Raw genomic sequence first — 13703 nt, forward strand, 5'->3', positions numbered from 1 at the left:
TTTTTTTGCCATACACGTGGTACTCCCCATGTACTAGAGTTTGTACGGACATTCCAACACGTACACCACAAAATTGGTATTACATGTCAGAAACTGTTTAATTATCCTTTGTTCTTTTCTACCTGGAATCTCAATGGTTTTCACCATCACACTAGATTTACAGGCCTTGCAGTGGCCACACGGATAGAAGCCTTTAAGGCCCTGTATGTGTTGTCTTTTAGCTGTGATGTCTCCTCTTACCAGGATATCTCGTAGGTTTCTACCTCTTCTATAACTGATAAGTGGTCTATCATTGAGAAGGGGACCTACTATGTTATCAGATTTAAGGATATTCCAGTAGTCAGCAAGAATTTTCTGGACTTTTTTGGATTTACAATTAAAGGTGGTTATAACCCTAGTTTCATTGTTGGGGTCCTTGTCTTTTTCTTTAGGTTTCAGAGTTTCAGCCCTGTCAACCTGTCTTATTTTAAGAACAGCTTTGGATAAAACATCCTCAGGGTAGCCTCTTTCCCTGAACCTTTCCAGTATTCTTTCTTGTTCCATATCAAAGCCTTCATCATTGCTACAATTTATCCTTGCCCTCAGCAACTCACCATAAGGAATAGTCCATTTGAGGGAGTAGGGGTGAGCACTGAGGGCATGGAGTAAACTGTTGCCGGCGGTGTCTTTTCTGTGAAGTTTGGAAATAAGTTTTCCATCCTCTACTCTAATTTCAGTATCAAGAAATTCAACACTCACTGAACTGATGTTATAAATCAAGTGGATGTTATAGTGGTTGTTGTTGAATTTCTCGATGAACCTGATGGCCTCTTCCTGAGTGCCTTGCCAGATAAGGAACAGGTCGTCAATATATCTGACCCAAGTTGTTATCTGTGCAAGTTCGTTCCTAAGGCTAGCATCACTTCTAATTTCTTCCTCCCATTTGCCTAGGAAAAGATTTGCGAAACTAGGAGCAAATGCTGAACCCATGGCCGCGCCACGTATTTGTTTGTACATGAAGCCGTCGAACATGAAGATATTGTTCCTAAGGCATATCTTCATCATTTCGATGAGCATGCAGGTATGATCTAGGAAACTAATATCTCGGTTTTTGAGGAAATGATAGCTCACTTCCATTCCCTGTACATGATCAATAATAGTGTACAGGGCACTGACATCCATAGTGATGAGTAGGGAGCCCCCCACCCATTGCACTTTGTCTATTTTGTTAAGGAAGTCTGTGGTATCCCTGATGTGTGTTGGTAACCCACAGACAAATTCCCTCAGAAAGTGATCAATGTATTGGGATAGATTTTCGTTAACACTGCCAATAGATGAGATAATGGGCCTACCCGGAGGGACCCTAGCATCTTTGTGAACCTTAGGCAAAAGGTAAAAAATTGGTAATTTCGGATAGTCTTTCTTGAGGAAACAAAATTCTTGCCAGGATAGCAGACCCTCAGTACGCCACTCATTAAGTTTTTCCTAGGTTTCTAATACACTATCACTATAATTGGTCATAGTACATTTTGCATAAAAATTACTGGTGTCTAATTGTCTTAGAGCCTCTTTTATGTACATATCTTTTCCCCACAAGACAATGTTTCCACCTTTATCTGATGGCCTCAATACAATGTTTTTATCTTCCGCAAGTTCAAACAGAAATTTTCTCTGTTCACCAGTAAGATTCATGTCTCTATAACTCCATAGATTTTTAGTATGTTTCAGTTTGGTTAGTTCTTTGGTGACCACATCGTGAAACGCATCAATTGCATCATGGGGCATGATAGGGCAGAACACCGATTTCGGTTTAAACGAAGTACCAGCTGCCTTATCAGTTCTTAGTTCCTCATGATTTACCTCATTATCATTACCCTGGGTAGTAAGGGTAGGATCTCCTTCTGACATGCCCAAGTCATTTTCTTCCATCAGTTCAAATATATTCTCTACATCATCTGTAATGTTAGAACTTCTGTTTTGTTTAAAGAAATGCCATTTCTTCAATTTAACCTTTCTAACAAATTTGAAAATATCCACCCTGGTGTTAGCATAGTCAAATGTTTTTTAGGTAGGGCAGAAGCTAAGGCCTAAGCAGAGTGTTTGTTTTTCATTGAGCGTAAGGCTACGTGAAGACAGATTTATGATTGTTTTATTTACCGTTTTTTCATCCATAAATATTTTCTGTTCTTGTAACCACCTCTTTTGGTTCCCACTGGTTTTTTGGTCTTTTCTTCTCCTCTGCTGGAGCTTGAGTCGTCTTTTGAAAGATCTCCCCTGCCTTTTCCTCGACCCCTTGGTCTCCCCCGGGTCTCACAAGGGTTTCACTGTACGCTTTCACAACGTTTTTCAAAAAAGGGCATATAGCTATGGACACACGGCAGGTATTTTACATAAACATGCTGATTTAAAATAACATGTACATTTCCCGAATGTCCTTGAACTAATTAAAATAATAAATACAGTTCAATTCTTTAAAACAACATCTCTACAAGGGATCAATCCCATTGTATTTGCCATTGTTTTCAACGTAAACATAGGAAAATATATAACCGGTTAAATCCGTTTATAACCAACCTACATTCTTAGTGATGCGCTTATATTATAACCATTATTCTTATTTTTGTGTTTTTTAAATTGTGTGGTCACACTATGTGGTCTCAAGTACTGGAGAGGCAACAAGAAAGTGCAAAGAGTGCATACCATAATATTAAGAATATAAAGTGCCAATGTGAATGGTGTAAATTTCTCAAGTTATTCAAATGTATATCATAGGTCCAATCATCTGTACACCTGAAACTTCATAGGTACGTCAATTGATACAGATAAAATGATCGTCTTGGATCCTAAAAACATTCAAAAGTATATAAAAATACAAAACAATATACTTTAAGAAATTTGATGTGAGGAAAAGTGAAATATACTGACATATTGAGATTATATACAGTTTCATTTACAAGGACAGATTTGATGATATTGTTTACAGACAATTCAACTGAAGAACCAACGTGTCAAGGTAATGGCAGCTAATCATGTTCTATAGAAAGCTGCGCATATCTTCCGTCGTGTTCAATCCGTTGGGCCATTTGCAATCTAGATCCAAGATGTATTTGGTTTCTAGCTGCCGGAGTTGGCGTTCTCTATTGCCCCCTCTCCTTTTTCTACTTACAGCGTCAATTACATAGTAGGAAAGGCAATTGATGTTATTAGCATGCACTTTCTTAAAATGTCTCGCAACAGGATATGTTGCGTCGCTGTGTAGGATGGCCCTGATATGCTGCAATATCCTGACGTGCACCTGCAGCTTCGTACTACCCACGTAGCGCAGCCCACAGGTGCACGTCAGGACATATACAGCATACTCGGTTTTGCAGTTGAAGTTGCCAGGTATTGGATTAAGAGTATTCTTGAAAGGTGTTGAGTACGATGACATATTGCACCCAAAATTGCACGCTCTGCATGTTGTGCATTTGGTAAAACCCTTCTTAGATGGTAACCAGGTAGTAACCTTTTTAAATTCCGGAGATACTCTGTCCAACCTCGTGCCCATAGAGCTGCTTCTCCTGAATGTAATCACAGGTTTTGCTGCGATTCTACTTTGGAGGATATTATCTGTTAATACAACAGGCCAGTGCTTGTTAATTATAGACCTTATTTGACGTTCCTCCCTTTTGTAAGTTGTAATTAATCTAGGTGTATTAGTTACAGTCAAAGGACTGTCGGAAACAGTTACATTGGGGCTTTCCTCAACCGAGGTGGAAAGGCTTGTCTTAGATCTAGTTTTCGCCTTTTCTTCCGCTTCTTCAATCATTTTGGCAGAGTATCCCCTCTCTTTTAGCCTGGCAACCAGTTCTAGTTTACATTTCTCAAATTGCTCCTCACTGCTGCAAATCCTCTTTATTCTCAGGATTTCTCCATATGGAATGCTTGCAATGAGGTGTTTTGGATGGGAGCTGGTTGCATGCAAGGTAATGTTACCAGAAGTGGCTTTTCTAAAGAGGGTGCTCTCAAGTTTATTGTCCTGACCAAAGACTTTAACATCAAGAAATTCAATCTCTTTTTTCTCAATGTGAGAAGTAAATCTTAAGTTAAACTCATTTTTGTTGATCTTATTAATAAACAGTGTTGCTTCTTCCTCACTCCCCTCCCACAAAATGAACACGTCATCTATGTACCTCAGGTAAGATCTTATGTGTGTATTATATTCCTCTTGAATCCAGGGATTGCTTCAAAGCAACAGATTGCGCACTCAGGAATCCAAAGTTAGCACAAAAAGGTTTATTTTCAGATCACACGCTACGCGTTTCGACACGAATGTGCCTTGATCACACGTGAACCACCCTGGTTAGTGTGGCTTGTTATGCACAGGAGTGAACATAGAAAAGGTGACTTACAAAAGTGACGCAAAGGTGTTTTTCACACTAAATGGTACCGCCATCTTGTAACGGGGTAATAATAAATCATAATGGATTACATGTCATATCAAATCAAACTATTTGTACTGTATAGTCTTATTGTGCAGACTGAAATCACAGTTAACAAATGACATTTGCATATATGAACACATATTTATCTAAATTCGGTCTAGAGCCTTAGATTCAACTCGGGTTAATGCTGTGTAATTTACCCGAAATTTACAGTGATAAGTTATAAGTTAGCGCTCCACAAATGAAATCCTATCGGTCTAGTGCCTAAGGACTCTATTTTTCATTCATACAACTCAACCTGTTCTACCTCACAAAATTGAGCAAAAACAAGACCATACCGGCAGGTATAGAATGCAGTTCTAGGTGAAATAAAGTACAACTTTCATACAGGTGAAGGTGTCTTTCATCCAAATAAAAGGAAAAGGTCAGAGGGACCGTGAGGTAACTGTGACGGAAGAGACTTCTTGTTCCCAATTTCCTACAAAAAACACATAAAACAGCAGTTAAAATCTCTTCAATAAAATCTTAATTATAAAGAGTTATAACATTTTTGCAGTTCTACCACACATAATTTCTATGCATTCTACTTCATTTTTGAACCTGTCAACTTAACATCAAGATATCATGAACTCCTAATTAGAAGGAGAGTCTACGGGGGGGAGGTGATAGATCATTCACCATGAAGGTGTGTGGCAAGCTCCTCATCGAGAATGTGTCCCCCAGGGAATTTGGTTTCGAGCTCCATTATCCATTTTGACTCTTTCTTCCTGAGAGCCAGTTCCCGATTGCCACCCCTTCTGCCTATATAGACTTGCTCAATGGCATAGTATCGTAAGAAGGAGTTGTTGGATTGATGGAACTCTTGGAAATGGCGTGCGATAGGATATCTCACATCTACGTGAGTTATGGCTCTGAGGTGTTCTTGTACCCATTTTTTAGCCATACACGTGGTACTCCCCATGTACTAGAGTTTGTAATGACGTAAATAATTAATTTACTCTCTTAATTTCTATGCAGGTAAGTATTTGATCAATAATAACTCAGATCGGATGAAAAAAGACAGAGTCCGTGGTGTGAGAGTTCTAAGGGGTTTTATTCCTTAAAAAGGAATGGTCATGGCCAAGATATCATGTTCTGACCACCACACAGGGTGTCAGAAGGGATAGAGCGCTCCATTTTATTAACAGTACATAGCTTATATACTTATTTCATTCCATAAGTAACAGTGCAAGAGGCGTAACAGCTGAGAGAAGACAAGATAACAATATACACGTGGCACATGTACGTAATCAAGAGGCGTGAACTAGAGGTGTGTTCTGGAAACGTCACAGATAGGTGTCACGAATGGGTGGCACTAACAGAAAATGTGGCAATGTCAGCAGAAATCGGAAGCTTGGATGCGCGCGCAGCTGCATGACGTGTGATTGGAGGGGTGCAGGGGACTTGACATTTACACTGACGGAAAGAGACAGAAGTCTGGCATGTCAGATCAACTTGTGCTTCTATCACATCTGATATCTGATGTTTAGGAACTAAGCTATCTGGGCAGAAGGGTCTCTAGAGCAGAAGCTATTCTATACTTGCTGTGAGTGCGTGTATAAGCGCCTGAGTGTCTGTATGAGAAGCGTGGGGGCATGGGGCCTTCCATGGAAGCATGGCAACAGAAGCTATGAATTACTTGCATAGAGACAGGTCGGCCCTTTAGCCCTGTAGCTGAGGAAGGATGTTTACTGAAGCTAGCAGGAAGGAATGTATTTTCGGGGAGGGAAACAGATAACTCGAAGGTTATAGTCAATCTTGGCAGGCAGCAGGCTGAGCTGAGCACGGAGGGCCGCGCTAGAAGTAAGTCAGAGTTCACGGATACGGGGGCTGCCTGGGCAGAGATTTCTCGGAGTCAGAAGCCAGAAAAGAGGCTCGGTGGCAGAGATTCAGGGCCTACTTCAGCCAGGGCTGAAAAAACGTAGGAGTACACTACAAAAAGACGTTGGCATAGCATACTTAGGAACGGACCATTCAACCCATTCATGGTGGGTCTGAAAGAGGACATGTTAACGTTGGACGCAAATGTATTTGCGTCTTCATAGCTGACACAGGAGGGAAGTTACATGCACTTTAACTCGTACATGGAGTCGGTGGGGTACTCGCTAGGGAACACAACTTGACCATAAAATTTATATTACCTCATTCCCTCCTTGTTCCCTACGGACCCTTCATGATATATCGATCCTCATAAATCGATCGGTTTGTTCTTGTAACATTATATGTTCATCTTTCTTTCTTTGGCTATTTGAGAGACAACTGGAATGTTCAATGCACGATGTGGCACACAGTCCACAAATCGCTGGCCCACACTGCAGGCACAGGCAGCAGCTGAATACTATAACAAGGCCAAGGCCTAGGAATGATAAGATCTTCCATCCCCAAGCTGTTAACGTAGTCCAGAACCAACCGGACCAAGTCCAGGTGCCTGGATTCTGATGTATCTGATTTGCAATTTTATGCAGACGGGTAATAGCTTGATAGACAGATGGTGCATTTTGTGGGATGAAAACACAGCAACTTGACCCGATGACCTTACAGGCTCCACCTCTATCTGCCAAGATGACGTCAATTACAAGACGATTTTGAAGGACAACAACCGCATAGCAGATTGCTCCTCTGTTATGTTACCTAAGGCGGAGGCAGTTTCATGTACTACTGCTTCAAGTGTTCTGGTTAATCTGCGTATTAATTTACTGTTTTGGACAGGCCCTAGGAAGAAAAAGAATCCTTTATTGAAATCAGTGTACTGTTCCCATGCCGTTTCTGTGTAATCGACAAGTGGAATATCTCTTTTGGGTCTATTCTGTACTAGATTCGTATTTCTATGGTAATCAGGGGGAGCTAGAAAAACAGGTGGCAGAAGGAATGCAATATAACAGGTACCATCCCAATCTGGAGGCAAACGTATGTATGCGGTATGACCACAAACAAAATAGGAGTGACTTATAGCTTTAAAGGACGATTTACCATGATCACTGAATTCGACCACAGTAGTGCATTTACTATGACCTACGTGTACTGAACCTTTCTTGCTAACACATAGTTCGCCTGTGACTGGTAATACCAACATATGGGGCAGAACTGGAGCAGCTTCGGATTCAACAGTAAGGATCATAAGGCTAATTGTGTAATTACCTAATCCATATACTTCATTTTCTAGATCAGTTCCTATTCGAGTGGGAAGTCCCTCTTTATCAGGGTAACAGACGTTGAGCAGGACTAAGTTCAAGTTTCCCCAAACCCAGCCCCCATCGAAAACAGCAATATCAGGATCTAAGGAATTAATTATTTTGAACCATGCTCCACAGGAGCCATTGTGAGTGAACGGGTACGGAAAGAGGGGCAGAGCTCCCTTGTAATTCTGGTAGGGAGGGAGTCGGCCACATATCCAGCAGTCTGTAGCATTATTCGTCTGATGGGAGTGATGTAACATACTAATGAATGTATTGTTGCGCAGCGCAAGTCTGTAAGAGAGTTCATGTGCAGGAAGTTCACTAAAAGTGTGTTCAGCAGAGACATTGTAAGCAGATTGTTCATGCCTGAAAATAGGCCAATATATAGGTAGCAGAATGCTGGCAATAATAATTAGAATACTTAGAAAAAACATTATTAACAACGTCACTATACAGTGACTACGCAGTGATTTGCAGTATGTACGTTTCTTTCCTTCTCTCTCTCTCTCTCTATCTCGATCTAGGGGATACATGTCAGAAACTATTTAACCGATTCACCTAGGGGAGGACTTAAACAATTAAACTGTCTGACTTGCTAGATCGGAGCTTCATTCGATATAGTTCTTGGGGAGTCTTTTCTCGTTCGGTAACGGTAAAGTCTTTCGTTTCAACACAGTCTTTGGTGGGGGTGGACGAGTCAGAGTCCTGTTTCAGTCCGTTTTTTAGTTCATTGCAAAGTTTGATGTGACTCGTATGGACCCACCCCTTTCTCCCCTCTATCTTCACGGCGGTCCTGGTTGTAAGGAGGACGGTCTTCGGAGACTTCCAACGGGGCTCCAGCGGACTTTTCCGGTCGAAATTCCGGACGAGTACCAGGTCCCCAGGACGGACCTCATGCGCCTTTACATCGGTGTTGTCAGGGAAGGCTGCGGCAACCTGTGAACGACATGATTGGAGTGCAGACATCAAGGAGGCAAGGTAATCTGTCAACATATTACAATCAACATCAGTGATTTTCTTCGGAATGGGCGTCCCCCACATATTCGGTGGTCTGCCAAAGACCACTTCGTACGGGGATAGCCCTGATCTTGAGTGGGCGACCATTCTCATGTAGAATAGTGCCACGGGCAGGGCGACTATCCAGTCGACCCCTTTTTCCTGACAGATCTTGGCAAGGCGGATTTTTAGTGTCTGATTATGCCTTTCTACAAGGCCTGCTGCTTCGGGATGTCGGACACAGTGGAACCTCCACTGATATCCTAGCAAAAGGGAAACCTGCTTCATCAACTCGGACGAGAACGGCTGTCCGTTATCTGAATACACGACACGGGGCAAACCGTACCGTGGGAAGAATTCACGAACCAACTGTCTGGCAGTGGTCGGAGCAGTGTAGTCTGGGACTGGGTATGCTTCGGTCCAGCGGGACAGAGCACAAACAATTACAAGGACATATTTAAAACCTCGACAACTGTTCATCTGGATATAATCCATCTGGAGGACTTCAAAAGGGTGATCGGGAGGATGGAATCCTCCTTGCTCTACAGGGACGCTTTTACCTGGATTGAACTGACAACAGATCATGCAAGTACGCACTTTCTGTTTTGCTGCTGCTCGTAAGTGTTTGTTGTACCAGAGATTCTGTAAACTGTCTAACATCGCCTTCTCTCCTAGATGTGCCGGGCTATGTGCTGTATTTATCATGACTTGAACCATCGAGTCAGGGAGAAACCATATAGATTTTCCCTTCGTCACCCAACCTTGATCTGTCTGAATCCCTCCTAGTTCAGTCCATTTCTTTATTTCATCTGGAGTAGCATGTGTCTGAATGTCAATTACGTCTAGGGCGGGATCTCTAATTGTCATACACTTTGTCGGAACTATTGTCTTTGTCACATCAGTAATCTGGGTGTGAGTTAGTGCTGTATGTTTTGCTGTCTGGTCTGCCAGGTCGTTACCCTGGGAAACAGAATCTGTAATTTTAGTATGTGCCTTACACTTCATGACTGATATGCCCGAGGGCAAATGTATTGCTTCTAACAGTGCTTGAATGAGGGGACCATGTTGAATCTTGGCCCCATGAGAGGTCAGGAAACCTCGTTCTTGCCAGAGGACTCCGAAGTCGTGTACAACTCCGAAGGCATAACGGGAATCAGTGTATATGTTAACATTTCTGTTCTTGGCTAGAATACAAGCTCGGGTCAGAGCGATGAGCTCTGCTGCTTGAGCAGACAGTGTGTCAATACGATGTGTTTCTTTAATTTCAGTTTCAGTGGTCACGGCATACGCGGCCACTAGTTCTCCTGTACTTGTTCTCATACATGAACCGTCCACATAAAGTGTCAGGTCTGGATTTTTCAATGGAACATCTGTTAAGTCTCGTCGTGGCTTTGTTACTGCATTAATGATTTCTATACAATCATGTGGGGCTGGATCTGTCATAACTGTTGGTAATAGTGTTGCTGGGTTCAGGATGCTGCAGCGTCTGATTTCTATGTGTGGCTGGAATAGTGTTAATTCATAACCTGTCAGTCGTGCTATAGTCAAGTGTTGAGTCTGGGTTCTGTTTAACAAAACCTCTACAGAATGTGGTACTTGAACTGTTAACTGATGACCTAAAACAATTGAATCACTTTGTCTTATTGCTAACGCTGTTGCTGCTACTGACTTTAAGCACGCAGGGAGTGCTTGGGCTACTGAATCCAATGTACTAGAAAAATAAGCGCAAGGCTTATGTGAACCTGCTTGATCTTGAGTGAGGACAGACAACGCTGTACCGTCCCGTTCTGTAACAAAAAGTGTAAACGGTTTGCTGTAACATGGTGTCGCTAAAACTGGTGCTTGACATAAGGCTTTCTTTAAGTCTTCAAAAGCTTGTGTGTGTTCCTGAGACCAAGGGAGGGCAGTCGAAGTCGCTGCCTCCTGTGTCGTTAACTGGATGAGTGGCTTGGCTAGAAATGCATACTGGGGAATCCATTGTCTGCAGTACGAGGTGAGGCCTATGAAGGCCCGCACTTCCTTTTGTGTCTGGGGTTGTGGCATATTTGCAATTAGCTGAATGCGATCGGGAGTGAGCTGTCTCCCCACTTTGGACAGCAAGTGACCCAAGTACACAACTTGCTGAACACAGAATTGTAGCTTCGAAGGAGACACCTTGTGTCCCTTGTCGGCCAGAAAGTGTAGAACTGTCAATGATGCTTTTTCACATTCGGGCTCACTTCGTGCGGTGATCAGCAGATCATCGACGTATTGCAGTAAAGCGGTGTTAACTGGCATTTGAATACAATCTAGTTGTCTTTTCAGTGCTTGACTATAGATGCTGGGGCTTTCTGTGAATCCTTGAGGTGCGCGCGAAAATTTGAAGCTGCGTCCATTTAAACAGAATCCGAAGAGATATTGGCTCTCTGGATCAATAGGCACGCTGAAGAAGGCGTTCTTGAGATCAATTACAGTGAAGAACGTTGCTTCTGAATCAATGGCAGTCAATAAGGATGAGATATCGGGGACCACAGGATACTGTGGGATAATGCATTTATTCAATTCTCGAAGATCAATCACCAGCCGATATACTGGCGGTGCATTGGGATCTGTACGTTTAAGAATCGGAATGATGGGTGAATTACAAATATTGGAGTCGGTTTCGACGACCACTCCTTGGGCAATGAGCTCTTCAATGATTTTCAGTAAAGCCACTACAGCATCGGGTGGTAACTTATATTGTCTGATTCTGGGTAATACAACCCCTGCCTTGAGTGTAACACGGTATGGTGTAATGTGCATACATCCTACATCAGTTGGGCCTTTTGCCCACAAGTAATCTGGTACATTTTTTAATCTGACATCAAACTCACGCAAAACATAATGGCCCTTGAAATCCCGCAGAAAGAGTCTAACTCCCTCCGGGGAACAGCAGATTATAGCTCCTAGAGCCTTCAATGTTTTAATTCCTAACAGATTTTCTGGACATGATTTCGTGAGTAACAGGTCTGTAACGCGTGATAATGGACCCACAGCCAGGGGAACTGGTTCGGATACTTCATTTACAATAGGCTGTCCTGAAAAACCCAGGGAAACATTTTGTGAGCCTGAGAGGGGTGCCCCTGGAACTTCATCATGACTTATTGTAGTGCGACTTGCCCCTGTGTCAATTAAAAACTTTCTGTCTTTTCCCAATACTTGACTGTGTACATAAGGACCTTCTTGATCTACAGGAATCTCAATAAGAGGCAAGCCACCTTCCCTCTCTAGGCTGTTTCATGTATATCGGGAATATTCAGGGTAAGCAGACTGGGCATACTGGTACATCTGCTGTGAAACTTGCTGAGTTGCGGCGATGGGCTGTGGCTGTGATACTGCTACGGTCTGTGCTGGAGTCGAGGAAGCATGCATAGGCTGTGTATTCTGTGTAGACTGATGCTGGTTGTGGTCTTGTCTAGGCGGATGCGGTCTTTCTTTAGTTTTACCTGTCGCTATGTTATGTTTCAGAACTGGGCATTCGTGTACGTAGTGACCTGGCTGCTTGCAATAATTGCATGTCCCTTTAACAGGAGCTGCAGTGTGACTTGTCTGGGTCGTACCCTTTCTGTGTCCGTCGGATGGGACTGTCTGAGCTACTAACATTTTCATCTTTGTGTCTTTCATACGTTTCTGTTCCTGATCTTGTTCTTCTCTAATTCTGTTCTGGTGATATTGTAACATTTGTAACATCTGAGATGGCGTATTTGCTTGCCATGTACTCTCAACCTTGTACACTCGATTTTTAACTAACGGTAGGGAATTCTCTACTAACTTTGATACAAAAAGATGTGGGTACGACTCGCTACTTGGCTGGAGGCCACTATTAATAATAAAACATTTCTCGAATCTTGAATAGAAGTCACTAGTATCTTCATCATGTTTCTGTTTACAGGACGAGATTGCATCCCAATCCTCCTTTCTAGTTGTCAATAATCTGGGCAGGACCTGTACTATCAAACCTGGCAATGCTTTAGTTTTGTCCCCAAGGCCTAACCCTGGGACCCGTTTCTTTTCCTCTTCCTCTATTTCTGCCCAGGCAATCTTTGTGTCTCCCACCTCCCATTCCTTTTCCTTTAATTTCTCGAATATACCCGTAGGCAATAATACTTTCAACATTTTCATGATATCATCATATGTGTAGTCCCCCATTAATAACATGTCTTTAAGCTCTCTATGGAAACCTGCAGGGTCTTTATCATGGCATGGTACTAGTTTCTTCATTTCTAACAGTTCTAATTTAGTCAGAGGCGTGTGTACATACACGCGTTTCAAAGTTTTATCCTCACCCATAACAGGGTGCACTTCTCGTAAGGGGTTCTGACTTTCAATACCACCCCCGCACTGCATATGGTACATTTTCCTTTCTGGAGGTGGGGCGGGAACATATTCAGAGCTTACAAAGGTATCATATCTGTGTCGTTGTTCTAGAATTATTTGAATTAATTTAGTGCTTAGACCTCTCCATCTATCCATCAGTAGTGCTTCTAGTGTCTCGTGTAAGGGACCTGGATCGGAATAATGTTTTCTGTATTTAATGAGAAGGTGCTGAATCATGTATACACCTGCTAATTTCTGTTCGTCGGGGGAGAGGTTCAGAAATGTCTGCGCTACTGTGTCATCATTATATATGTCTGCATTTTCGGCCCATGATACAGCTGATCGGGCTAGTTCTTGTTCATCCATAGAATTGAGTACATGGTACCCAACTCGATCTCGAAGCCTTTTATCAGTTTCCTGGAACTGATGCTCAGCAGAATTCGGATTTGTTAAGGCAGAGAAGAAAACTCTCTTGCTCTCCGAACGGATACCCTTCCTAAGGTAAGTTCCCTTACCTACATATGCTATTGTTCCTATATTTCTTTCGGATTCTTCCGGTACTTCTTCCTCCTCGGAGGAAGCCTTTTCTTTCTCTTTCTGGTGTACTGCTATTACTGCTTTCTTAATCTTCTTGTACATAGAGTCTATGCAATTTTGTCTGTCATGTCTTCCATCAGCTATATTTTGACCCCACTTGTTCAATGCGTCTAATTCACTCTGATCTGTTCCGGGCCTGTCTCGTTCTCTTATTAGA

Source organism: Lissotriton vulgaris, chromosome 7, assembly GCF_964263255.1.
Source record: "Lissotriton vulgaris chromosome 7, aLisVul1.2, whole genome shotgun sequence".
NCBI lineage: Eukaryota > Metazoa > Chordata > Amphibia > Caudata > Salamandridae > Lissotriton > Lissotriton vulgaris.